The sequence below is a fragment of the Prinia subflava genome, chromosome 2 (genome assembly GCF_021018805.1).
Source record: "Prinia subflava isolate CZ2003 ecotype Zambia chromosome 2, Cam_Psub_1.2, whole genome shotgun sequence".
Lineage (NCBI taxonomy): Eukaryota > Metazoa > Chordata > Aves > Passeriformes > Cisticolidae > Prinia > Prinia subflava.
In genome coordinates this window covers 2,749,598-2,775,726 of record NC_086248.1, presented here as the reverse complement: position 1 = coordinate 2,775,726, position 26,129 = coordinate 2,749,598, and the positions used below count along the sequence as shown (strand labels likewise).

The 26,129-nt window shown below is 50.0% G+C and overlaps 1 protein-coding gene and 1 long non-coding RNA gene across 2 annotated transcripts in view; one reads left to right on the top strand and one right to left on the bottom strand.

The window, feature by feature from the left end:
- The window catches only part of XKR6 (XK related 6), a 174,076-nt gene that overhangs the window by 117,500 nt on the left and 30,447 nt on the right, over positions 1-26,129 (top strand). The gene's annotated exons all lie outside the window — the stretch shown is intronic.
- On the bottom strand, positions 61-1,891 carry LOC134564367 (uncharacterized). Its single transcript, XR_010083538.1, has 3 exons — positions 1,597-1,891; positions 1,165-1,293; positions 61-955 (listed from the first exon to the last, which is right to left on the bottom strand). It is a non-coding gene; the product is annotated as an uncharacterized LOC134564367 (long non-coding RNA).

Genomic DNA, 26,129 nt, shown 5'->3' with positions numbered 1-26,129 from the left:
TCCAAATTATTATAATTTTGAAATTAGGGGCTTTCAGGCTAAAATATGGGAATAGGAATAACAGTTCTTTACTAGGAATATTAAAAATACAAGTGCAGGAGTACAACAAACAAACAAACATCCTAGAAAACCCTGATAGAGTCAAAGATATGACCTGACACTCTGTTGGTCAGGGTGTTTGAAGCAGTCCAAATAAATCCTCCTGGAGTGACAGATGTTGTTCTGTGGAGTAGAGATGATCGTGTAGAAAAAGGGTTCAGTGATGGTGAGATGGGTCCTGTCTTCCTCCAGGAATCCAGTGGAAAAGAGGCTGCTTGGGGTTCCTACAGCTCAGTTTTTATCTTGGTAGGAACGGTTGGCTCCTCCTCACTGGGTGGAGCATCTCCCAATGGGATGGTGTAATGTGTCAGTCACTGGTGAGCCTCAATGGCCCATTAACAGAAGATATCCCCCAGAGGGTAGACAAAGTTGATGAAAGAGATCAGAAACACTGCCCCACCTGGTTTTAACAGCTGGTCTGTTATCAGAAGGCATCCACCCTCCTCCCCTCTGGAGTTACAAGAGATAAAGAAAAAAACATCTCCCCAATCGGTTTCAACAGATGAAATAGAACACACTTTTTTTGATTACATAACCCAAGACACAGGCCAAGTTGTTTCAGGCCCCATCCAGCCTCACCAAAACATGTCCTGCATCACATGGGCTTGGTCCTTTAGCCTGATAAGCAGTGACAAACAAGTTCATTTGGTGGCCCCTTCAACCAGGAGCCAAACTTGGACCCCAGATTGTTCCTGACACGTGATTTCACTGGCACAACACACCAAAGTCTGGGCTCTTCCCAATGTTTGCAGTGATTTATCTCCTGCAATATAAAGAACAGCTTTGTACTGTAGTTCCCTTCAAAAGTTTAATTAAAAAGTTCTCTTCCTTTCTTTCTTTTTGTGTGCTGGAAAACCTACAAGGAGAAAGGAGGGGGATAAAAATAAAATAGAAGCGAAGTTTAAGCATGCAAATGTTGATTAAAAAATATCAACCCACTCTCCTGTGAAATGCTAACAATGGTTCCCATGGCTCCTGTCTCCCGAGTCAGAACAGGCCCAGCAGGTGAACTTTTGATTTCTGAAAGCACAGTCACTCCTGCCATGGGCACCACTGGTTACTCACCCTCAGCGAGGCAATCTCTGCTCTGTGGAGGAGATAAAATCACCCAGTGAGCTCCAGTGTTTGGAGAGGGATGTCAGTCAAATTCCGGCTTGGAACAAGCTCCACGTCTTCGAACAGCGTGGGAAGGCACTAACGGGAACAAACCACCAGCAGGGACCGTGGGTATTTTTTCCTCCATTATTTGTGTGGATAAATCAAACCTGGATAGCTCTGGAAGCCAAATCCAGGATGTGATGGCATTCTCAAGTGAAATTCCCCATCCCAGGAGCTAAGGGAAATCACTCCAAAGCTTATTCCTGACCTGTTACACCACCTCCCACACTCTGTGCATCCTGGAAGAAACAAATAAACCCTTAAACTGTCAATTATTAAGTATCTAATTGTCACTCTCACTTTGCCCACTTCACAGCGATGTTTAGCACTTCCACCAACCTGTGGGAATTTCACAGTTTTTATTTTGGCTGGGTTGAAGAGCAGCAGCAGCCTCAGTGTTTCTCCAGAGTTTGCTCCTTTATCCCTTCTCTTCCCAACAGCTCAGCAGATTTCCACTCACAGCTCAAATGAGCACGAGAAAAGCATTCACTTCCCATAAAGATTCCCAAATCCTTTTGGAAGCCAGCACTGCAAGGCAGGGAGCAAGGTCAGGACAGGGGGAAGAGCTGTAGGTTGTTTGTAAGATTTTGGCCCAGCTGCACCACTCCTTGATGAGGAAATGGCAGCAGGTGGCTTTGACATCCCTGGCCACCATCAGGTGGCCCCAAAACTCAGCAGGCCTGTGATGCCCTTTGCAAGCAGGATGTAGGATGGGGACAAATCATCCCTCACAGTTTCACTCTGACTAATTCTTGGTCCCCTCCAAATTATAATTTTGAAATTAATAGGTTCTAGTTCTTTACTACTTTTCTTTAGGAAAATTCAACTAAAAATGCAGTAGTACAAAACAAAATACTGACAGAGTCAGAATACAACCTGATACCCTGTTGGTCAGGGTGTTGGTAGCAGTCCAGTTAAGTCCTCCTGGACTGACAGATGTGGTTCTGTTAAAAGCAATGATCCTGCAGAAGGGTGTAGTTCTCTAGTTCTTTGATGGTCCAGTGGTGGTAGGCCTGGCTTTTCCCTGGGAATCCAATGGAAACAGGCTGCCCTGCTGTTCTGAATCTCAGCTTTTATCCAGATAGGAATGCTGGGCTCCTCCCCCTGGGTGGAGCATCTCCCAATGGACGATGGAATTTTATCAGCCATGCAGTGAGCCTTAATGGCCAATTAACAGTAGATATCCCCTGTAGGGAGGATGGGTGTGGAAGAGATGAGGAACACTGCCCCACCTGGTTTTATCAGCTGGCCCCTCAACAGAACACACCCACCCCCTCCCCCTGGAGTTATGAGGAATGGGTTATACAAGAGATAAAGAAAACACCTCCCCAAACAGTTTCAACAGCTGGCAATAGAATACACACTTTTGGTTACATCTTGCATTGCAACCCAAATGTGCTGGTTTGGCATCAATTGAAGAAAAGCTGTGGCAAACCCAATCAATGGCTAAAACTGCTTCAGCTGGGGCAGATTTTGGGCATTGCCCAGGGAAAGCCAGGGCAAAGCCATCTCTGCTCAGGATTTCAGGGCACTGGATAATTTCCTGCAGTCACAAGCATCAGGCTCAGCACAGGCTGCCCTGCAGATGTTGACTCAATTTTTGGGTGGAATTTGCTGAGAAACTTGAAATGAGCCATGTTTGGGACTGAAAAAACCAACAGTAATGCTGGGCCAGGTTTAAAGTCCAGCAGGAGGAGGTTGAGTAACAGCAGGAGGGTGCAAGAACAAGGCAAGCATGCAGGGATGTATCCCAGGATGCCCCTGAGATGGATGTGGTGCTGTTGATTTAATAACAGAATGTTTCTTGGTGGTTGAGTTTCTCTGTTATTCTTTTTTCCTAAATCCCTGGCACTACGGGAAGGAGTTTCCCAGTTTAGCTGTGCTTTACAGAAAGAAAGGAGCTGGGTTCGAACTGTCACCCAACCATCCCATAGGGAGCTCCTGGCTCTTTGCAGGGCACTCTGGATTTTACAGCTCTTTATCTTACGTGACATCAGCTCTCCCTTTTCTGGACTGAAGAATCTTGGTCTCTGTGACATGCCTGGAGGATGTGGAGCTGCTGGAACGAATCCAGAGGATGTCACGGGGATGCTCTGAGGGCTGGAGCCCCCTCTAGCAGCTCTAGAGCCAGGCTGGGAGAGCTGGGGATGTTCACCTGGAGAAGAGAAGGATCCAGGGAGAGCTCAGAGCCCCTTCCAGAGCCTAAAGGGGCTCCAGGAGAGCAGGAGAGGGACTGGGGATGAGGGTTGCAGGGACAGGACAAGGAGGAATGGCTTCAAACTGCCAGAGGGCAGGGATAAATGGGATATTGGGAAGGAATTCCTGATTGTGAGGGTGGTCAGGCCCTGGCACAGGTTTCCCAGAGAAGCTGTGGCTGCCCCTGGATCCCTGGAAGTTTCCAAGGCCAAGCTGGATGGGGCTTGGATCAACCTGGGATAGTGGAAGGGCTCCCTGCCCATGGCTGGAGGTGGAATGAGATTATCTTAAAGGTCCCTTCCAACCCAAACCAATCTCTGAATGTACAGAAACTGTACCACCCCCGATCCCCTTCACCATCCTTCTCTGAGTATTTTCTTGCTCTGCATCTCCTTTGGGGGATGAGTGAGGGCCACAGGCACACTGCAGGCAGCATCCTGGACAGTGCAGCAGCAGCAGAGTGATCCCCTGTTCACCCCCTTCCCTCCCCAGCCCTCCCTTTTATCCCATTTTGCTCCTTCTGACCCATCCCCAGCTGCGGACGCGGCGGTGGCTGCAGGGCTGGCAGCAGCACATTGCAGCCGTCTGTGGAGCACTGAGAGGTTCCCAGCCCTCCCTGCACTGCTTTTCCCCCCTCTCCTGCCTGCCTGGCTGAGACTGCTCTGCCTCCTCTGGCACAGATGGCTGGAGGTTTTCCTCAAGTTCAAATCCCAGAGTGAGGGCTCCCAGACCCCCCTGTTCCTGTGTGTGGCTCGTGGCCACCGTGGCCACCGAGCAACGTCAGCTCCTTGTCGTCCTCTCCTCCCGTTGACCAACAGTGGGTTTTGTCACAAACAGGTTGGTGGATTTAATTAGGAGCAGCAAAACATTTTGATTTATGCTTCCTACCCGCCTTACCTCCTCCCCTGCCTCTCTGCCTCTCCAGCTTCACGCTTGTCAGAGCAGATATTTTTAATATATATATATTTATCACAAGCCGCTCCTTCAGCGCTACAGGCAAAGCTTTTAGCAGGGGAGAAAATGCCCGGCTTACAAGGAGCTCTCCAATTACTATTGCTTGCTTTAGTGATTTTCTAGGAGAGGCAAAGGGCTGGATCCTGGCTCTTTCCCTTTCCTCCACAGCGAGATACTCACCACTTCCTTGGCATCATCCCCCAGCTCTCCTGGGTGGCACAGCTACGTCTCCCTTGTGGAGAACATTCCCTTTTTGTCCTGGTTTCCACTTGGTCCAGGGAGGTGATTTCGGGCTGCTTTCCCCCTTCTCCACACACCAAGGCATTAACAAACCACCCCCACGGCCTGTTAGTCTTGAGATTACCAAAATCTGAACTAAATCCCAGGGCTGAGGTGGCAGGAGGGGAAACTTCTCCTCAACCACAGTTTGTCCAATCCGCGTCTGAGCTTGGACTCACGAGCTGATGTGAACGGGATTCCTTTCCCTCAGCCCGGGATCCACGTGTGGGTCTGTCTATAATCCAGTGAGTCACTTCCATGCTCTTTTCAGGTCAAATTTAAAGCTACACCTCCTCCCAGAGCAGAGGCCGGGGGACGGGAGTGGCTGAGCAGGGGATGCGGGATGGGATGTGGGATGGAATGCGGGGATGGGATGCGGGGATGGGATGCGGGATGGGGTGGTTGAGCACTGAGCACCGATCCCATCCCACATGCACGGCAGGAGAGGCTCCTCCATCCCTCCCTGGCAGCGTCCAGGAGCAGAGATGTGATCTCTGCTGCCCTGGCTCCGGGGAGGCTCTGCCCAGACCCGCCGTCTGCAGCTCGGGAGGGAAACCAGAGGAAGGCGGGGGGAACGGGAGCACGGAGGGAGATGCCAGAATCTGAGTGAAGTGCAGCTCCTGTAACGTCTCCTGGGAATGTCGGGACGGGGAAAGGACAGCCAGAGCTTGGCCATGGTCTCCTGATGCCTCCATGTGGAGCAGCAACCTGATAGAGCAACTTTCCTCCTTATCTTCAGCTGCTTTTGCATCATCTGTGATCAAACCCTTTGCCTTTCCAATGACAACAATTCCATCTGCTTGAAACCACAGCAACCTTTATTATTTCATTTTATTTTATTTTATATTACTTTATTTTATTTTGTGCTATTTTATGATTTATTGTGCCGTGGTAATGTCACACGGCAATGGGTCACTACTACGAATGGCGGCACTGAATAGGAAGTCTAAAAATTAAATACAACCAGGAAGAACAGTTTTGCCAAGAAGTGACATTCCCTAAATTTCTAAAAAGGGCTTTTCCAAATGATTCCAAAGGTCTTTTACATGAAACCATCAAAATACTCACTTATTTACTCCGGTGTGACCTCAGAACTGAATTCCCATCTTTACATCACAAAGCAGTTCCTGGTTTCACCCCTCTGCCAGCAGGAGATTGTTTGTATAGATGCTGAAATAAATAAATAAACCATGTACATGATCATATATATTATATATATAAACATACATGGTTTACTTATATAAATATATAGCTCATAAATCAGATTCATTCTTTTATTTATATATGCCATATGCCTCTCTAGATACAGTATATGCACCACAAATTAATAAATAAGCCATAGATTCATATAGGCCTGCACATACATATGAACCTATATCTACGTTTAAGGTATGAATTTATATACATGGTGTGCTTGTTCACTATACATTTTTCCTTGGAATGCATTGTCCTGTGTGGCGCTCATTAATGTAGAAAAAAAAATCAAAACTGGTTAAAAATGAATTCCAGTATCATTAGATAAAAAGATTTGCGGGCAAAATCCTGGGAAAGATGGAAGTGGTGCAAGGGTCTGGTGTGGGAAATAGGATTTGGATGAATATGGAGGCAATTTCTAAACAGGAGAATTGCTGGACCAGAAGTGTGGGGTTCACCCCACTTGGTACTTTGGCAATGGAGAGATTTGCCAATGAGGTATTTAATATAAATTAATTCATAATTTATTTCACCTTGAGGTAGGGGTCTGAGAGCTGGACATGTCCCATCCCAAACTCCCTCTGCCCTGGGCTGATCCCCCAGCGTGGGCAGCGGGAGAGGGGGGAATTCTGTCCCCTCTGCCCCGCTCAGGTGAGACCCCACCTGCAGAGCTGCCTCCAGCCCTGGGGCCCAGCACAGGAAGGGCCTGGAGCTGCTGGAGAGAGTCCAGAGAAGGTACCAGGATGATGTGAGGGACGGAGCAGCTCTGCTGCTGGAAAGGCTCAGGGAATTGGGGTTGTTCAGCCAGGAGAAGGTTTTGGGATGAGCTAATTGTGCTCTTCCAGTTCCTGAAGGAGCCTACAGGAAAGATGGGGAGAGACCATTTACAAGGGCCTGGAGGGTCAGGACACAGGGAATGGCTTCCCACTGCCAGAGGGCTGGGATAGATGGGATATTGGGAAAGAATTCTTTCCTTCCTGTGTGGGTGGGGAGGCTCTGGCACAGGGTGCCCAGGGAAGCTGTGACTGTCCCTGGATCCCTGGAAGTGTCCAAGGCCAGGTTGGACAGGGCTTGGAGCACCCTGGGATAGTGGAAAATATCCAACCTCATCCTCCTTCCCCCCATCCCAGAGATCAATTCCTCCACAGGATGACATTGTGGGAGGCTGGCTGTGTGACACGAGTCACCCTCTGCACTTCCCCCTTGCTCTCCCTGGGCTGCAGAGGATTCCCAGCTGACCTCAGACATCTGGTGTTGGAGTCAGGAATAGCCTGGAGCCCTGAGCATCAACTCCCCAGAAACCCCAAGGCACTGCCAGTATCTCAGGGAGACCTGCAGTCCTCAAACCATGGCAAAAACATGGACCAGGAGGAAAAGCCAAGGGCATCTCCCCATCCCACCACAGCACTGCCACCATCCACCCATCAAAAGTGTTCCACACAGGCCTCCTCATCCCTGGCTCCTCGCCCAGCCTCTCCTCCTGCCTCTGTGACCCAACCCACACCTTCAGGGGTGGTGGCAGCGCCCTGGAGCTGTGCCAGGCTATGGGAACCAGGGGTGAAGCCACACTGGCTGCAGGTGGCACTGCCAGCACGTCTGCAGAGGGGCTCCTTCCCACAGAGCCGGTCAGGAAATCTTCCCCTCACAGAATGATGAGCCTAAAAGTCTTTGACAGCATCCCTTGAAGGCACTGTCAGCTGTGATTGTCTTGGATGTGGGACCCCAGGCACGGGCAGCCTCTGATTTGGGATGAGAGAGGATGGAGTGAGGAAGGTTTAATTTGTTGCTGCTTTTCCTTCTCCACCTGCCCGTCCGTCCAGCTCCGCAGCGGTGTGGAATGGCACGAGCAGTCCCACAGGACTGGCTGTGCACCAGGAAGGCTGGAGACACCCTGCCAGCTCCCAGGAGGCTCTGCAGAGCTCTCAGTGCATCACTGTGCTCTCACCCACGGGGTGGGGGCGTCCCTGCACATCTGCAAAATGGTCATTAACACGAGGGAGGCATTTTCCAGTGATTCTGTTTGCTGTCCCCCGAAGGGAGATGCCCATTTGTCAAAAGGAAATGCTTTAAGTGGGAAAACACCAGTGTCAGGAAAGGCAATCAGGAGTTGTCAGCATGGATTCACTGAGGGGAAATCGTGTTTGACCAACCCAATTGCCTCCTACGATGAGACAACCACCTCATCTAGGATGGATGAGGGGAGAACAGTGGATTTTGTGTACCTGGACTTCAGCAAGGCTTGTGACACTGTTTCCCATCATATCTGTTGGATAAACTCAGGAAATGTGGACTGGAGGAGTGGGTGAGCTGGATTGAGAACTGTACCACAGATGTGGTCCTTAGGGACATGGTTTAGTGCTGGGCCTGGCTGTCTTCACCTAACTAGTTGGGCTTAGATCTTGAAGGTCTTTTCCAGCCTTGATGATTCTGTGATTCCATGAGCTGGCTGAACAGAGCCCAGAGGGTCACAATCAGTGGCACAGGGTCTGGTTGGAGACCTGTCACTTGTGGTGTCCCTCAGGGTTCAAAACTGGGCTCAGAATTGTTTAGCTTGCTCATTAATGACTTGGATGAAGGGACAAGTGCCTGCTCAGGAAGCTGGGTGAGGACACCAAGCTGGGAGGAGTGGCTGGTCACCCCAAGGGCTGTGCAGCCCTTCAGAGGGACCTTGATGTGTAAGAGAAATGTGCAGAGAAGTGTCTGAAATTCAGAAAAGCGAAACGCGGGTCCTGCACCTGGGGAGGAACAGCCCCAGGCACCAGCACAGGCTGGGGGTGACCTGCTGGAGCAGCTCTGTGGGGAAGGACCTGGGTGGACAACTGGAGCCAGCAGTGCCCTGGGGGCCAAGAAAGCCAAAGGCATCCAGGGTTGCTCCAGGAAGAGCATTTCCAGCAGGTCAGGGAGTGATCCTGCCCCTCTGCTCAGCCCTGTGAGGCACATCTGGGGTGCTCTGGGCTCCTCAGGACAGGAGGGACACGGAGCTCCTGGAGCAGGCCCAGCAACAAGGATGATGGAGGGTCTGGAAAGGCTGAGGGAGCTGGGGCTGTTCAGCCCTGAGAGGATCCCCAGCTGAGAGGGGCTCTCATCCCTGAGTGTCCCTGTGTGCAGGGAGGCTCAGAGCAGGGCCCAGGCTCTGCTCTGGGGGCTCAGCAATGGCACCAGAGGAACGGGCAGGGACTGATCCCAGCAAGTTCCACCTGGACATGAGGAAGAACTTCTTTCTGTGCAGTGACCGAGCCTGAACAGATTGTCCAGAGAGGCTGTGGAGCCCCTCTCACTGGGGATATTCCAGAACTGTCTGGACACAATCCTGTGGCTTGTGCTCTGGGATGACCCTGCTGGAGCAGGAAGGTTGGAGCACTCGACTCTCTGTGGTCCCTTCCAACCTGACCCATCCTGGGATTCTGGGATTCATGGGAAGTGTGTTATTTTGGGACCAAGATGGTCTTCTGTCTCCATACTGCATCTTCTGAAGTCAAAGCCTGGGGATGTCCATTGGGGATGAGCTGTGTCTCCCATACCATGGCATGTCCAGAGAAGAGGGAGACTGAGAGCTGGAAGGCAGATTTGCAGGTGTAGCCTTTCTGTCCCAATTTTACCTTCTGGCCCTTGTTTTATAAGGAGTCCCAAGCTGAGAAAGGCAAACCACACCCTTTTTATCCCACCCAGGATCTCCAGAGCTTTTAGAAGATTCTTGTTAAGCCACCCTGGCTTGTCCATTTGTTGTTTGCGCCCTTCACCCTTGGTGTCAATCCCACAGCTGTTTTACACTTAAAATTCACACATCCACCCCAAAGTGCATCAGAGGAAATGAGGGGAGATACAAGGCGAGATCAGAGGGGCTTTCTGCAGCCGGGCTCTGCTGGATCCATCCATCATCCATCCCCATCCATCATCCATCCCCATCCATCCCCATGTCCATCCTCCGGATCCGCCCGTGCGCGCCAGCTTTGAGGAGGATTTTTTGGAGCCTGGGAGGGGAGCGTTTTTCCTGTGAAAGCAGCAGAATGGCGGGCTCCAGTTCCCGAGCCAGCTCTCAAACACAGAGACAAGCCATCCCCAGCTCTCCCTGTGCTCATTAACGGGAGAGAGGCAGGAACTTCCTAATGACTCGCCAGCGGTGCCGGCGCTTTTGTTATTCCTCGTGTCGGAGCCGGTTCCACCTTTGATTCTGCTGGTGCCGGGAGGGGACTGCTGACAGCTAGGGCTGAAAGCAGGAATCATCAGGAGAGGAGATGAAGGCCCAGCCTAACACCTTTTTTTTTCTCTTGTCCTGTGCATTTAAAGAGCTGGGCTGGATAATCTGGAGGTTTGGAAACACCTGGCTTTTGAATGGCTGTAATAATTTAAATGTGGGAATTCAGAGACAGTCGTAGGGGTTTTTTTTCTTCATTGTATCTTTTGCATGGCTTTTATTGAAGTGGTAGTCATGGGAAGAGCTGGAGTTAACTGGTATCCTCTGTAATTCCTTCTCACTGCTGGGAACACTGGCAGGAAACCATCAGAAAATAAGCCCCATAACTCCAGGAGCAATGGAGCAGTTTATTTGCCATGGGAGATACATCTCTGGATTTCACAACAGCATCACCGGTGGGGGGGGTTTGAGCATCATTTCCCAAAAACAGGAGGGTGAACAGGATCCTCTGCTGTACCTTGTGATGAGTTGGGGAAGCCAACTGAGACAGCACAAGCCCTGGGATCAGATCTTCTCCAAAATGCTTTGCAGGGCCACAGGCTGGAGTGAGCTTTATTTATCACCTTCATATCTCATCCCCCCAGCACTGGTTATGGGGCTGGTGAGCATCCTGCACACACAGGGGTGATGCTTTCACCATGCTGCATCCAAGGGCTGCATCCAAAGGGTCCATCCCATCCTGCAGCTGTCCAAGGCCAAGCTGGGCAGAGCCCTGAGCAGCCTGGTGGAAGCTGTCACTGCCCACAGCAGAGGTGTAGCACTGGATGGCCTTTAAAGGCTCCTTCCAACCCAAACTATTCTCTGATTCTACCAAAATACGTATTTCAATTATCACACCATTACATTATGAAGTCCATTGGGATTTTCTTTTCATTGCAAACCAACCAAACCTCACAGACATCACCATTTATTGCACTCTGTTGTTTTTGCAGGCGATAGGTGATTTACTAAAGTGTTAATTTCCTATAGCAAAAGTTATAATGGGAAACCAAAGTAAAATTGATTTTAAATTACCATGGCAAGCTTGCAGAAACACTCCCATTATTCAGAGGAGTGGGTGAAGGCACTGCAGTTTTCACTGCTGGGAAGGAAAATACCTTATTTAAGATCAGGGGCTCTTGAGTGGCGTTGCCAGGCTTTGGTGACACCATCATGTGGAATCCTGTTATTAGGGAATGTTTTCTTGGTTGAGAACAACATGATCCATGAAGAAAAGCTGTGTTACTCTTGGCTATTTATTGTTTTTTCTTGAATTTATTCCAGTGAGGATGGTGCTGTGGCAATCACCAGGAAGCTCCCTGACTTGGATCAGGGTAACAGCAGGAATTTCAGGCACAACTTTGTCTCCTGGGGACTTGTCCTTGATATTCCTAAAAGCAAGGATCACCCCTTCCTGCATGGACAGCTGCCCTCAGCTGGTGCTTCCCGAAAAACACCATTTTTCACTCAGAGGCTGCTGTCCTAAATTAACTTTCACCGAGGGAGGCCAGGGGAGAGCGAGGGGGGCAGATTGCAAAGCCCAAACACAAAAATCTGCTCGAGCCAAGGCGATGGTTTTTTGTGCTGGGATGGATCAGAAGCAAAATGCAAAACAATCAGCCTAATTCTGATGAAAACTAGACCCAAGGACCTCTTAAAGCCTCAGTAATGGTTTGTGGGGTCACATCCTGGAGGCTTTACCCTTCTCCAGGGACTGGCCAGGGATGTGCAGGCTCTCAGTGCCCTGGGACAGGATCCTGTGCAGGACTGAGGCTTTGTAGAGGCAGCAGCTCTCTCAGCCTGCCTAAATGCTTTCCTGTGGAACTCTGGAAATGTGAAATGGTTACAATAAATCGACACAAGGCGTTATTACATCCTGTCCTTCCTGTTTGGTGAGAGCAGAGTTGTGGAGGGGCTGCCCTGCTGTCCATACCCACCCTGCTCATCCCATTCCCTGCAGGCTCTGGGTGTGCCCACCCGGTTTTGAGGGCTTGGAGTGTTCCAGAGCATGGAACACTCCAGATTCTGCCCAGTGGCCTCAGGGCCAGACACTGACCCTGAAATTCTCAGTTAATTACTTTATATGAGGTCCCAGAGCCTGGAACAAAGCTCGATGCTACAAACAATTCCTTTTCCTGTCCCAGTCAATGACACAAGCCCTGAAACTGCTCATTCCTCACCTGATGCTTCTGCTCCACAAATACCGTGTAAGGAAAGGGCCTGTTTGCACTCAGGAGCACACAGGGGCTCCAGGATTTGGCAGGAATAATTCATGGGAATGTTTGCTCCTGCAAGGAGAAGGATGAGATCAGACAGATGGTTTGAATTCCCCGTTGCCGTGGCTGCATCCGAGGGTTCGCACGCAGATGTTGAGAGCACCCACAGCAGTAAAGTGTTTATTGATATCAAAACCATTCCTAGTCCAGCTTGGATTCCAGGGAAAGGGAGAAAGGCAGGCATTTACACAGAAAGATGGATCCATGATCAAATGGAAGCAGGGTGATCTCAGAAATATGGGTTTTGCTGTGAAAAACTGTGGGCAATTTACCCTGATTTCCTAAATCAGTGCAATGTTTGTCTGAGGAGTGGAGTCCTGGTGGATACGTCTTCAGAACAGAGAGCAGTGTCATGACATGTCCAGGGAAGGGAACAGAGCTGGGGAAGGGGCTGGAGCACCAGGAGCAACTGAGGGAGCTGGGAAAGGGGCTCAGCCTGGAGAAAAGGAGGCTCAGGAGGGACCTTCTGGATGTGGTGAGTCAAGAACCTAAATTTACTCATTGTTTTCAACCGAAATCAAACCCTGCCATACCTAATCCTAAACTCTTCAGATCTGAGGGTTCCACTGAATGGTAAAAGTCCCTTTTGTGTCACTGATACGGTTCAAATCCATCCCCAAGAGTTAAGGAGATTTGGTAGGCTAGGTAATGGTACAGGAAATGACATCAGAACAAAATCTCAAAAATCATGGAATCACAGGATTACTCAGGAAGGAAAAGACCTCCAAGACCATCGAGTCCAACCTGTGACAAATCCCCACCTTGTCACCCAGGCCAGTGCACTGAGTGCCACAGCCAGACATGAGCACCTCCAGGGATGGGGACTCCAAACCTCCCATGGCAGTTCCAGTGTCTGACAATCCTTTCCATGAGGAAATTTCTCCTGGTGTTCAATCTGAACCTCCCCTGGCACAGCCTGGGGCCATGACAAATGTAGCAGGAGCCTCTGTATAAGTGGACAGAGGTAATTTATTTTTCCTCGTGTGCTTTCTCTCAGGTGTGTGGGCATGGAATGTTGCAGGGCAGGTGTGTACAGACAGGAGGGACAATCTCATTGTGCTGTGAGATGCCCTGACAAGACTCAGAAATTACCATCAACTCCCAGCCCAGTTTTATGCCCAACAGAGCAAACTTGCTGTGGGTCACTCTTTCACACAGGTGTCCCCTGAAGCCCACTCTTTCACTCTAAGGAAAAGTGATTTTAGTTTCCCTTCCTAGACTAGATTTTAAGAAAGTTTCGTGAAAGAAATTGCTGTAAAGCATTGGAACAGGCGTAGGGAAGTGGTAGAGTCACCATCCCTGGAAAAGTTCAATAATTGTGTGGATGTGGCACTTGAGGACACGGTTTAGTGGTGAGTGTGGCGGTGGGGCTGGGCTAACAGTTAGACTTGACACCCTTAAAGGTCTTTTCCAACCTAAATGATTCCATGATTCTGTGATTCCTGCCAGTCCATTAAAGTACCTGGAGTGGTTTATCAGCCTCAGCCCTGAGCCCTCTAACGGGGTTTGGAGGGGACCTGTCTGAGTGGTTGGGACGATGGTGACACTGGGAGTTCTGGTGTCAGAAGGGGCTTTTCTCCTCCCTCCCAGCCATACATAAATAAAGCTGGGGCAGGGGCAAGAATGCCTTTGTGAGGGTCTGGGGTTTTTTTGGCAGGGTTCCTGACCTCAGCTGACCCATCAGCAAATTCCCCAACTCACCCAGATTCCCAGAGTGCTCCTTCCCTGATGGCTGAGACAAGGCAGCGTCGGAGGGAAACCAAGGGTCAGGTTTTGGTTCCTCCACGAGCTGCCCATGTGACTGCAGGCAATTTATTGCATCTCTCAGTGCCTCGGTCCCCTGCTGTTAATAACACATCCTTCCCTTTGCTGTGGTTCTGTCCTTGTCAGTTTAGATTGTAAATCCTTTAAGGCAAGAGCTGTCTCTTACTCTGTGTGCGCCCCGGACTCGGCGCAATCCAACTCTGATCTCAGCAGAAGCCTTTTAACATTGCCATCATATAAATATCACTGATACCTGGGAGCCAGGGCTTCTGGGTTCTGTGCCTGTGTCTCTCAATCCTGCACTGCAGCCAGGGATGAGTTTATTTTACCCGTTTCTAAAAGAAGGACTGCCTGAAATATTGATCGGAAGGTTGAGGAGTACAGGATCTGTTTATGAATAACTTCAGTGTGGGGTTGATGGGGTGCAGGAGTTGAAACCCAGTTGGGAATTAATAATATGAATTAGACTTGGTTTCCTGATAAAAGGTCCTAAAGGAAAAAACAGAAGGGGTTGCACTTACTCATAGAACTGCTCCAACACCAGAGCAAAGGATTTATGGGAAGTGTCTGTGACTGTTATCCTGCCCCTCCACACTTCCCAACCTTCTCCATTTGCTCCCATAACAAGCAAGGCTGTCCAGGGAGATTTAATCTGTTCATGTTCTGCCCTTTGCTGCTACAGACCCACCAAGGGAGCTCCCAAACCCCCTTTGGGTGCTGTCCCCTTCTCTAAGCACTGAGCAGTGACATCTTTGAGCTGGTGACAGGGGGACCAGCAGCCCTGGAGGCTGCAAGGACAGAAGGTCCTGGTAGCTGTGGCTTGCAGGGATATGCAGACTGTGCTGTCACTCTCACAGCAAGGGATCCTTCCAGCTGGTTTGGGCAGCAGGGGCAAGATTCCCGTGAGAAACACAGGGATGGAGCAATGAACAGAGTGAGGGAGAGGAGGAATGGTGGTGTTGTCCTGCCTGGTTCCATGGCCTGTTGCTGTAGAGATTCCCCTCCTGGACTGAGGCCCAGGAGCTCCATTCCCTTGTCCAAACCATTCAAGAAGCTCTGGGCAGCTCAGTGCACCCTCAGACGTGGGTCTAGAAGGGCAGAGGTGTTTTTCATGCCCTGTAGCCCACCAGCCAGCAGTCCACGGATATGTTAGATATCCTCTGAAACAGTGCCAAGTGCCTGTGAGTCTTGCCTCTGGTCTCCAGCTTCTTCAGGGTTGGCTTGGAGAAGCCAGCAGGAGATGCTGGAGCATTTCCAAAGGATGGAAACAGAGCTGGGGAAGGGTCTGGAGCGCTGAAGTCTGATGAGAGTGGCTGAGGGAGCTGGAAAGGGGCTCAGCCTGGAGAAAAGGAGGCTCAGGGGGGACCTTGTGGCTCTGCACAACTCCTGACAGGAGGGGACAGCCAGGGGGATTGGGCTCTGCTCCCAGGGAGCAGGAACAGGACAAGGGGAAATGGCTTCAATTTGAGCCATGGAAGGATTAGGTTGGATATTTGGAACAGTTTGTTCACTGGAAGGGCTGTCCAGCCCTGACAAAGCTGCCCAGGGCAGTGGTGGATTCACCACCCCTGGCTGGGTTTAGAAGATGTGTGCATGTGGCACTTGGGGACATGGAGCAGACTGTTGCTGGGTCAACGGCTGGACCTGATCATCTCTGAGAACTTTTCCAAGCTCAGTGATTCCATGATTTGATGGTAATGCACGGGGTTAATCTCCACAGGGATTCCATTGAAAGGCAGGACCAGTCCTCTGGGTAGGGAAGGACATAAAAACTATGGGATAAGGTCTGTTCTAGACAAGAACTATTCATGGCATGTGTCACCTTCCCAAAGCTGTGCATTTGCTCCTCAAGGGGGAAAAAAAAGGCCAAATTAAGAGATGATGGAAACAAAAAAAAAAATCCCAGCCAGCTCTGGGAGCTCCCATTCCAGCTGTCAGATGGGAATGCACTCCATTTTAGCATGAACTTTGCTCCCCACAGGAAAATTCCTTTCCTACCTGTTGGCATGGCACTACCACAGCCTCCATGTCCCCCAAGTCTTTTCCATGGGGGAAGTACAAAGTGATTCCTCAAAATCACTTCTCAAAATGACAGCAAGGAGGTGAGAGGCATCTGACAGGGAAGGGATGCCAAGGAGATGGGAGACAGCTGGTATCAGCCATCAGCTCTCAGTCGGTCGTCTGGACCCTTCTGTAGTCAAGGGAAGGAGACAGGAAATCCGTGGGAGGTGTTGCAGACACTTATCTGGAGATGGGATGAGTGGCTTTCTGGAAATCTCTCTCCTTCTCTCAGTTGATAAAAGAGGGAACGGGGATGATGAGTTTGGATCAGATTTCCCATTTTCAAACAGCTGAAGAATGGAAATCTCGTCTGAAGAGATTTGGGTCGACTACGGTGGCTCCAGAAAGATTTCCAGTCACACGAGCTTGAGCTTCACAAAAAAGCTGTGACCAACTGGGCCTCCCCAGGGGCTTGGGGTATCAGAGAGGGGGAAACATATGACACAAAATATTCCATACACTCCAGGGAGAAAGGCTGCACAAGGAAAGCACGGGGGAAAGGGATTCGATCCCGAAGCTGCTTTAAAACGCGCAGGCTCGGTGTCCCGCTTTTGGCTCTCACCTCAAGCGGCAGGACACGCAGGCAGGGGGGTGGAGGTGGAGGCTTTAATTCCCTCCAGAGCCTGGAGATGACTCAAGCCTACAGCATCCTCTTTCCAGCAGAGTGTCCTCATGAGACCACGGTGGAAACCCGGCCCGCTGGCAGGCGGCCACCCCGCGCGGCCGAGGGAGCGTTACCGACGGCAGGGAATCCAGCCCAGGCAAAATCCTGCCCGGGCCACCCTTGGAGCCAGCAGGCAGGAGCCTTCCTGACACGCTGCCGTGTCCCAGGAGGTGTTCCAGTGTTGGATATCCTGCCCAGCAGCCCCAACACGGGAACCTGAGAGCTTTGTCTCCTCGGCCGCCTCGGGGAGGTTGATGGGTTTGTCTGGGAGGTTTGACACGGCCAAGGTCAAACCCTGCCCTCAAGTGGAGCAAAGAAGGGCTTGGAACTCACAGGAAAGGGTTTGAACCCATGTGGAGGGGTTTGAACCCACAGGGAAGGGATTTGTACCAATAAAAAGGTATTTGAACATGCAAGGAGGGACTCGAACCTACAAGAAGGGGTTTGAACCCATAAAAAAGGGATTCATACCCACAAGAAAGGATTTGAACCTACAGGAAGGGGTTTGAAACTACAGGAAGGGATTTGAACCCTCAAGAAGGGGTTTGAGCCTATAGGAAGGGGTTTGAACCCAAAAGAAGGAATTTGAACCCACAGGAAGGGATTTGTACCAATAAAAATGGATTTGAACACGCAAGGAGGGATTTGAACCTACAAGAAGGGGTTTGAACACACAAAAAGGGAATTGAACCCACAAAAAGGGATTTGAACCCACAAGAAAGAGTTTTAATCTACAAGAAAGGATTTGAACCCACAGGAAGGGGTTTGAAACTACAGGAAGGGATTTGAACACACAAGAAGGGATTTGAGCCTACAGGAAGGGGTCTGAACCCACAAAAAGGAATTTGAACGCACAGGAGGGGATTTGTACCAATAAAAAGGGATTTGAACACACAAGGAGGGATTTGTACCTACAGGAAAGATTTGAACCCACAAGAAAATACTTGAACCTACAGGAAGGAGTTTGAAACTACAAGAAGGGATTAGAACCCTCAGGAAGAGATTTGAACACACAAGGAGAGATTTGAACCTGCAAGAAGGGTTTTGAACCCACAAAACCAGATTTGAACCCACAAGAAAGGGCTTTAATCTACAATAAAGGATTTGAATCTCCAGAAAGCAGATTTGAAATCGCAAGAAGGGATTTGAACACAGAGGGAGCAGATTTGAACCCACAAAAAGGGATTTGAACATACAGGAAGGGGGTTGAACCCACAGGAAGGGATCTGAAGCAATAAAAAAGGGATTTGGACACACAAGGAGGGATCTAAACCCACAGCAAAGTGTTTTAACCTACAAGAAAGGGTTTGAACCCGCAAGAAGTTTGAACCCATAGGAAGAAGTTTGAACCCACAGGAAGGAGTTTGAACCTAAACAAAAGGTCCCTGAACTCATCTAGACACACTCCTGAGTGGCAGGAGAGAGCACACAGACAGTTTCTAGTTGGTGCTGAGGCCTGGGCCACCATGGTGGATGGTCTGTTGGAGGCAGGGAAGGATGGAAGATGAAATGATGAATCTTTTGGTGGTCTGGGACAGTCACTGGTGTTGGCCAGGCCTTCCTGTGCCTGCCTGCCATGGCTTACCTGCTAAAGGAGCTCAGAAACTTGCAGTTTTAGGGCTCAAATACCTGAAGTTTTAGACTAGGATTTGAAGGACTTGTGTCCTGGGCTGACAGGCTCAGAGCCAGCTGCAAATTTTCAACTGGTGAGGCCCTGGCTGTGGAGGCAAAGGGCAACCTGAGCCAGACTGGGAGTTTGTAATGCAGAAGTTATGTCAAATCCCAGCTCCCTGTGGATGCTCTGCAATCCCAGGTTTATGGGCAGGACATCTCTTGGACCTCATTCCAGCTGGGTCTGTGGGCAGGTCTTTCCAAATCTCAGCAAACGTAGGAGGTGACAAACACCATATCCCGTGATGTTTGAGGTCCTGACTCCTGTGGGGTGCCAGGCAGGACTTTTGGGGACAGGAGGGCTGGCAGGCAGTGCCAGGCTCCTTGGAACATGTACAGGGAGCTGGCACGTCCCTCCCCTGCAGAGCTGTCCCCTGAGCCAGGGCCAGGAGCCACCAGGGTGCAGGACAGGTCACTGAAGGTTGGGTGACAGGAAGAGAAGGGTCCCAAAAGCAGGAGATGGGCTGTGGCACTTCGGGCAAGCTACAGGGACCTGGCTGGGGAGAAGTGGGTGGTGGGAGGGGGTTATCCAGGGAGGAGCTGGGGAAAGCAGGGAATGGGCGTTTTGGGAGTGAGACCCTCATTGAATGCCAGAGCGGTTTGGGGTGGAAGGGACCTAAAAGATTACCCAGGCCAACCCCTGCCATGGGCAGGGACACCCTCTACTAGCCCAGATTGCTCCAAACTCCATCCACCCTGGTCCTGAACACTTCCAGGGATGGGCAGTCACAACTTTTCTGGGCAATTTCTCATCTGGCTCTAGTGACACTGGAGTTTTTCTTCAATCCACAGCTGCAACCTCCCCAACTGCAATTCCCTCATCTCCCCAACAACCAAAACATCTATTCTACTTCTATTTAAGAGCAGAACTCTGGAGGGTGGGAATCTCCTCCAAGCCCATCCCAAAAGGCATCTCCACCACCTTTCCCAGAAAATTCTGCAACCTCCAACACACAGCCTGAGCTTTCCCAACCACTCTGGCCACACAGCTTCCTTCTGGAGAGGAAAACTTCCCCATTCTCCTTGCCTGGGATCCTTGCCTCACTGCACTGCTTTAAATCATCCCTCCTGGAGGCAGGAGCAGAGGAGGTCAGGAGAAAAGAGTGGAAACCAAGGTCAGGGCTTTGGAGGCAGCAAACAATTCCAGCAGGGAAAGGCTGCGTGTTTGCACTTCGGAGAGGCATTTGGGCAGTAAATGACAGAGGCGCTGAATTATTCCACAGGAGAGGGAGGAGGTGTGAGTGCAGGGGGGGAAATCCATCCATTCATTACAGAAATCAATAACCCCCACGTGGCAGTGAAGCAGGCCTGGCCCTGGAGAAATGCAAGATGGAAGAGTTCTCCACTGCTTTGCTGAGGGGAGCAGAAAACTCTGCCCAGGCTCAGCCAGGGAGAGGTGCCGAGGGAGATTATTCAGTGGTGGCTCCTGAGTCACGTCTGGATCAATGCATTCAGCACTTTATTGGTGCTTCTGGGATAGATCTCGTCCAAGCAGCTACGACAGTCAATGTTAATGCAAACATCCTCCACGCAGGGCAGGACAGCTGCCTGGGCTGGAGCAGGCATGTGAGAGGAATCCAAATGGGCTGGGGAAGCGTTTGGAGCAGCAGGAGGTCGAAAGGACATGTGTGAAAATGAAAGGCTTTCTTTCCTTTGGATTAAGCACTTCCAAAAGGAGCCCATCCAGCAGGCAGAGGGAGAAAAGGACCCCCCCAACTGGAAGCTGGACTTGATGGTCATTGCAGGTTCCTTACAGCTGAAATTATTCTATTCTATTCTATTCTATTCTATTCTATTCTATTCTATTCTATTCTATTCTATTCTATTCTATTCTATTCTATTCTATTCTATTCTATTCTATTCTATTCTATTCTATTCTATTCTATTCTATTCTATTCTATTCTATTCTATTCTATTCTATTCTATTCTATTCTATTCTATTCTATTCTATTCCATTCCATTCCATTCCATTCCATTCCATTCCATTCCATTCTATTCCATTCCGTCCCATTCTATTCTATTCTATTCTATTCTATTCTATTCTATTCTATTCTATTCTATTCTATTCTATTCTATTCTATTCTATTCTATTCTATTCTATTCTATTCTATTCTATTCTATTCTATTCTATTCCATTCCATTCCATTCCATTCCATTCCATTTTATTCCATTCCGTCCCATTCTATTCTATTCTATTCTATTCTATTCTATTCTATTCTATTCTATTCTATTCTATTCTATTCTATTCTATTCTATTCTATTCTATTCTATTCTATTCTATTCTGTTCTGTTCTGTTCTGTTCTGTTCTATTCTATTCTATTCTATTCTATTCTATTCTATTCTATTCTATTCTATTCTATTTCCCATCCCATCCCATCCCAAATTAAACCCCACCAACCACCACCTGCCCGGGGGAGTCACTTAACCTCTCTGCCTCCGTTTCTGCACCTAACTGTGCATGAACATCCCTCCCTGGGGCTGAGCTGCAGGATTCCATACCTCGCCTCCCAGATGCTGCTGGCTGGTAGAAAGCTCCTGTGACCTCATTTGTGTCACTTGGATAAACTGGCTGCTGGCACGAGAAGCCTCAGCTGCACCCCGAGGGTGGTGGAGCAAGGATGTGGTCAGGTGGCTTCACTTTTGTTAAGCTTCAAGCAGAAAATCTCCTTTTAAATTGGTAGGAGAAGAGGGAAAAGATAAAAATGCTGTGATACTGGGGAGTGCCATGCCTGGGCTGGTTCTTCTTCTGAACATGACCACTAGAAGCTGGTCCTCTTTGCAATATTGTTTAGAATCGGTCTTAACTCAGAGTTAAATGGAACAACTGCAAGTGCTGACACCCACAGGCTCCTGCACGGCTTGGCTTGATGAGTTTTATTATATATACCCCTACTTAGAGCCCCCAGCAGCTGGGAGAAATCCTGCCAGCAGGTAAAGGGGCTGGCAGGGCCATGGTTAATCACAGGGCTGGGAGGAGATTTAGAAAACAACGTCGAGTGAAGCAGAGAAGGATGCTCAGGCGAACTTCCTGAGGGATGTTTCTGCAGGGATCAGCAGGATACACCCATGGAAGGGTTCCTTCACCTTCCAAAGAGGCTGTGTCTCCTCTCCTGATGGCCCAAGACATCCTGGTGGCCTTTGGAAAGCCACGGTGAGGGGATGGTGTGGTTTGTCTGAGTCTCCTCCCTCCAAAGCCACGGGAGGCTGCGCTGGCCCAGCAGCGAGTGAGTGTTTGAGAGGTGCTGTTGTACTCGTGGCCACCTCAAAGAGCAGGGAACGTGCAAGCTCCAGAACCCGCCAGTGCATTTCCTCTGGCCAGGAATAGCTGATGAGTAATACAAAGCAGCAGAGGTAATAAATATTAAAGAGCTGGAAAATGTGAAAGTGCACGGGCAGCGGAGCTGACAGGCGCCGTGGGTGTGAAGCGCAGGGATCAGGCTTTGCTCCTCACCCCCCCGAGAAAAAAGTGTAGGAATAAACGTTGCAATTATTTTTTGTTAATTGTGCGCTGAAAGGCGTCACGTGTTGGAGCGGGCTGGTGAGCTCACCCCGGCCTCATTCCCTTTACATGTCCCATGGTTTTCCTGGAATGATGTGTCTGGAGCAGCGGAGACACAGCCAGTGGGAGGAAGGAGATGCGACACCAAGCACCTGAGGGGCCGTGTGGTGATGAGGTTTTGTTTTCCAGGAGGTTGTGTGGCTATAAGATTGCAGATTTGGGTTAAGTAGCTCATGGTGCTGCATTTCCCCATCCCTGGAAGCGCCCAAGGCCAGGCTGGACAGGGCATGGAGCAGCCTGGGATTGTGGCAGGTGACCCTGACAGTGGCAGAGGTTGGAGCAAGATGAGGCTTAAATTCCCTTCCAACCCAAATCACCCTGTGATTCTGTAATGCTGTGGTGGGTGAGCTGCAGGCAGCACGTGGCAGTTCACAAATGGCATCTGTCCTGTCCTGGCTGTTGTGAGAGGACACCGAAGCTGAGGGATCAGCTCTCAGGTTCTGCAAACTCTGAGCTGCTCCCTGCCCCTTCCAGCCCGTGGCATGGCTGTTCCTCAGACAGAGCTGATGGTGGGGACAGCCAGATGCCATTTCTGTGCTGGACTTTTCTTCCAGTCCCTGCTCCTCCCACCACATGTAATGTATAAGGTCCATGGGCCAAGGACACTCTTCCTTTGCTTTGCAAGAACCAAAATGCCCACGAAAACCTTTCTCCCCCTTGTTCTGGTCCCCATCAGCATTCACGCTGAGGTGCAGCTGGCTGTGGTGGGACAACAAGGGTTAAACTCTTTCCTGGCAGCCTGGGAGGACACCGTGTGATTTCTCCGAGCCTGGAGAGGAAGGCAGGCCCTCACTAATGTATGCGCAGCTTCTGTGGAACTAAAAATAGCCATGATCTGAGGCTGTTCTTCCAGGATTTCGCAGGCGCTCACCCAATTTTTAGCTCCTTCTCCTCAAAGGGATGGCAAAGCGAAGGCGACAGTCGCAGCGCTCGGTGCGAAGCCGCCGCGTCGGGAGCTTCGCTCCAGGGATGCCTCCGACCCCCACGGCACAGGGGAGCCAGGGATGAGCTGCTGAGCTCTCTGTGACCGTCCCCGGCGAGGCTGGGGTGGGCTCAGGCGATCCTGGTAGCTGCTGAGCAGCATCCCGAGGATTTTCTGGTGCTCTGCTCTGGATGTGCACAGCGGGCAGAGCGCGCTGCAGCTGGCAGCGAGCCGCAGCTCTGACCCTGGCAGCTCTGCAGCAGGCAGCAGCTTCTTTGCAGCTGCACCAGCTCCTCGAGAACCAGCTCCCCTTTTCCTAGGCAGAATCTTTTCTCCCTAAACCCTTCCTGGCTGCTGTTTTTCTGGCATGCTGTTTGAAAATCCTGGAGAGTCCACCTCCTCAGCTCTACAAAGCCGCTCTCCGTGGGGGTTAGGAGAGGCTTTGCAGCATGGAAAGGTCTTGTCTGGTGATTTCAGGTCCTGCTGATGCATCAGTCACCCTGATGGCTGGGGAGAGAGTAAATACTGGAAATTGAGGGAGTGCTCTGCTAGAATCTGTGTCTGTTCCCAAATCTCCCAGCCACAGAGGTGACTCCCTTGTCTTTTCCAGAAGCTGGCTGGAAAAATGTGGGCATGGAAATGTCTCCCTCTTGGTGAAGGAACAAAATCCTGGGTTTGTTACTGTGATCATGGTGTCCACATTGGCTTTTGAGGGTTCAAAAAGGCAATCTGCAGTGTTTGTTCAGCTCTCTGGGCCCACCACCCTAAACTGTGAAACCCCTCAGGAAGTGAGAAACCCTTAGACAAGAAAACCACGAGTGTCTCCATCTCCAAGGGACTCACTGATAACAAAAATCATGTCTTTTCCCTCTCCTGCTCTGCGTCCTCCACCAAGGGATCTCCGTGAGGAGATGAAGACGTGTCCCTATCATTGACTGGCATCCCAGAGCAATGCCAGCTTCTCCCCCCTGAGATATCCTGCAGCTCTGGTGAACCCACACCATGCCAAATCCCTTCTCAAGATCTCAAATCCCTTCTCAAGACCTTCTGGGTTAAACCACTGTGACGTGACCCACCCTGTTCAAAGGGTGAGGTGACTGGTCCCATGTGCCTCTGAGAGTCATGTGCTCGAACACTCACATTTTGGGAGTCCTCAGGCATTTGCCTGGGATTTTCTTTGGCATTTCAGGGAATTCCCCTGAAACTTCCCTTGCTTGGAGCCAAGACAAGTCAATCAGAAGGCCTCTGCTGACTTTCAAGGCTTTCAGCTCTTCCTGCAGGACTGACTGGACTGGGACCAGCTTTATTTCCACGAGGAGAGCCCTGACACTAAAAACACACTTGAAGCAAAAACTCAGTCTGAGTCCAACTTCGTGGTCCCTGTGTAAAGCTGTTTAACAGCTTTGATTTAAAACAGAAGGCTTTGCCGGAGGCGACAGCACCGAGTGTCAGAGTATCCTTAAAGCAAATAAGCATGTGCAAAATAGGGAAGGGACTGGGGTTTGAGTATTCATAACTGACTTAGAGGGGGAATCCGTGGTAAAAGAGAGCATTTGGCTCAGTGCTAGGACCATCCCACGTGTGATAGATGCTGTGACATGTCTCTGCAGCACCCATCACTTGGATACCCTCGCCAGCAGCCCCCGCTGCTCTGCCTCCTCCTTCATGCAGCATGGAGATGGTTCCCACATTGAAATAAAAAAAAAAAAAGGGCATCCATGCCGTGGCACTGGAGAGGTCTTGGTGTTTGTTTCCTGTTTTAGAGCTCTACATCTGGCAGAATAATTAACAAATGAAAGCACAACCACGATTTCTAGGAGCCTGGGTCGAAACAGTGGTAGCTGCTGCTACAAAGCTCTGCTCTGATTTTGTGTTGATTTACTGAGCAGAGACCTGGAAATGGGGATTCTGAAACCTGGATATCCAGGGGAACCCCTCAGCCATGGGGATGCAGCAAGGAGAGGCTGCCTGGCTGCTTCCAGAATTGGGGTTGTAGTGAATATGTCAATAACACATTCATGGCCCTTTTTGCAAATAAAGAAACACTAGACAGGCTCTGGCTAAGCAAAGATAGTTCAGTAACAGCCAGACTGGGGAAGGATTGACAAATCATTGCCAAAAAGGGGCTGTTTAGGGCCAGCACTTCCTTATGATTTGTTTCTCTTCTTCTGGTGGTGATCTTTCAGCCTGTGAGTCAGAGAAAATTACTCTGCAGCTGGGGAAGGAGAGCAGTCACAGAGACAAATCCCAGAAACATCCCCCAGATGGAGCAACACGAGCAGCTCCTGCACCTTTGGCCTTTGGAGTTTTATCTGCAGTGATGCCCTTGCCCCACTTTCCTGCCCTGTGCAGCTGCTGGAGGTTGTGACCCCAGTGTCTGTCAGCAGGATGAAATCACACCTGCAGCCCTGCCTGTGCCCTCACAGTCCCAAAAATCCGCTTAAACCATCACTAAAAGGGGATTTGAACCAAGACCAGGAGTGCTGCCCCAGAGGAGGGGGTCTGGGTTTATGTCACCTTTGCCTGGCACTGCCACCAAAGCCATAATTTCAGGGGAGCTGGGGACATTGGTCAGGAATCATCAAGCACAGAGCCCTGTTTTGTGTATCAAAAGCCCCAGATTATCAGCCATGAGTTAAATCAGCCTGCAAATACCAAAGCTACTGGAACTAGATCCTAAAACTACTGCAGTGTCATGATTTTACTATCCCTCACCAACTACTGACTTTTTCCAAGGAGGGGCAGATTTGTAAACTTTCTTCAAGTAGTGGAAGTGATCTTGGGCTGAAAATCATTTCACCATCCTGGGGAATGTTCAAAAAACCTGTGGATGTGGCACTTGAGGACATGCTTTGGTCATGCCCATAATGCTGGGCTGATGGTTGAACATAAGAGGTCTTTTCCAAGAGGAATTATTCCATGATTCTGCAGGGATTGGAGTTAAAGACTGGAACAGGTTGGCCAAGATGGGCTGTGGAATCTCCATCCTTGGAGATTTTCAAAACTCAGCTACACCAGACCGTGACCAACCTCCTCTAGCTTCAAAGTTATCCCCACTTGGATGTGAGCCTCGATCCCCAGACCTCTAAAATCTTCTTCCAACCTAAATTCTTCTGTGATTCCACAATATGATCCTTCCCAACATAAGTTTTATAAA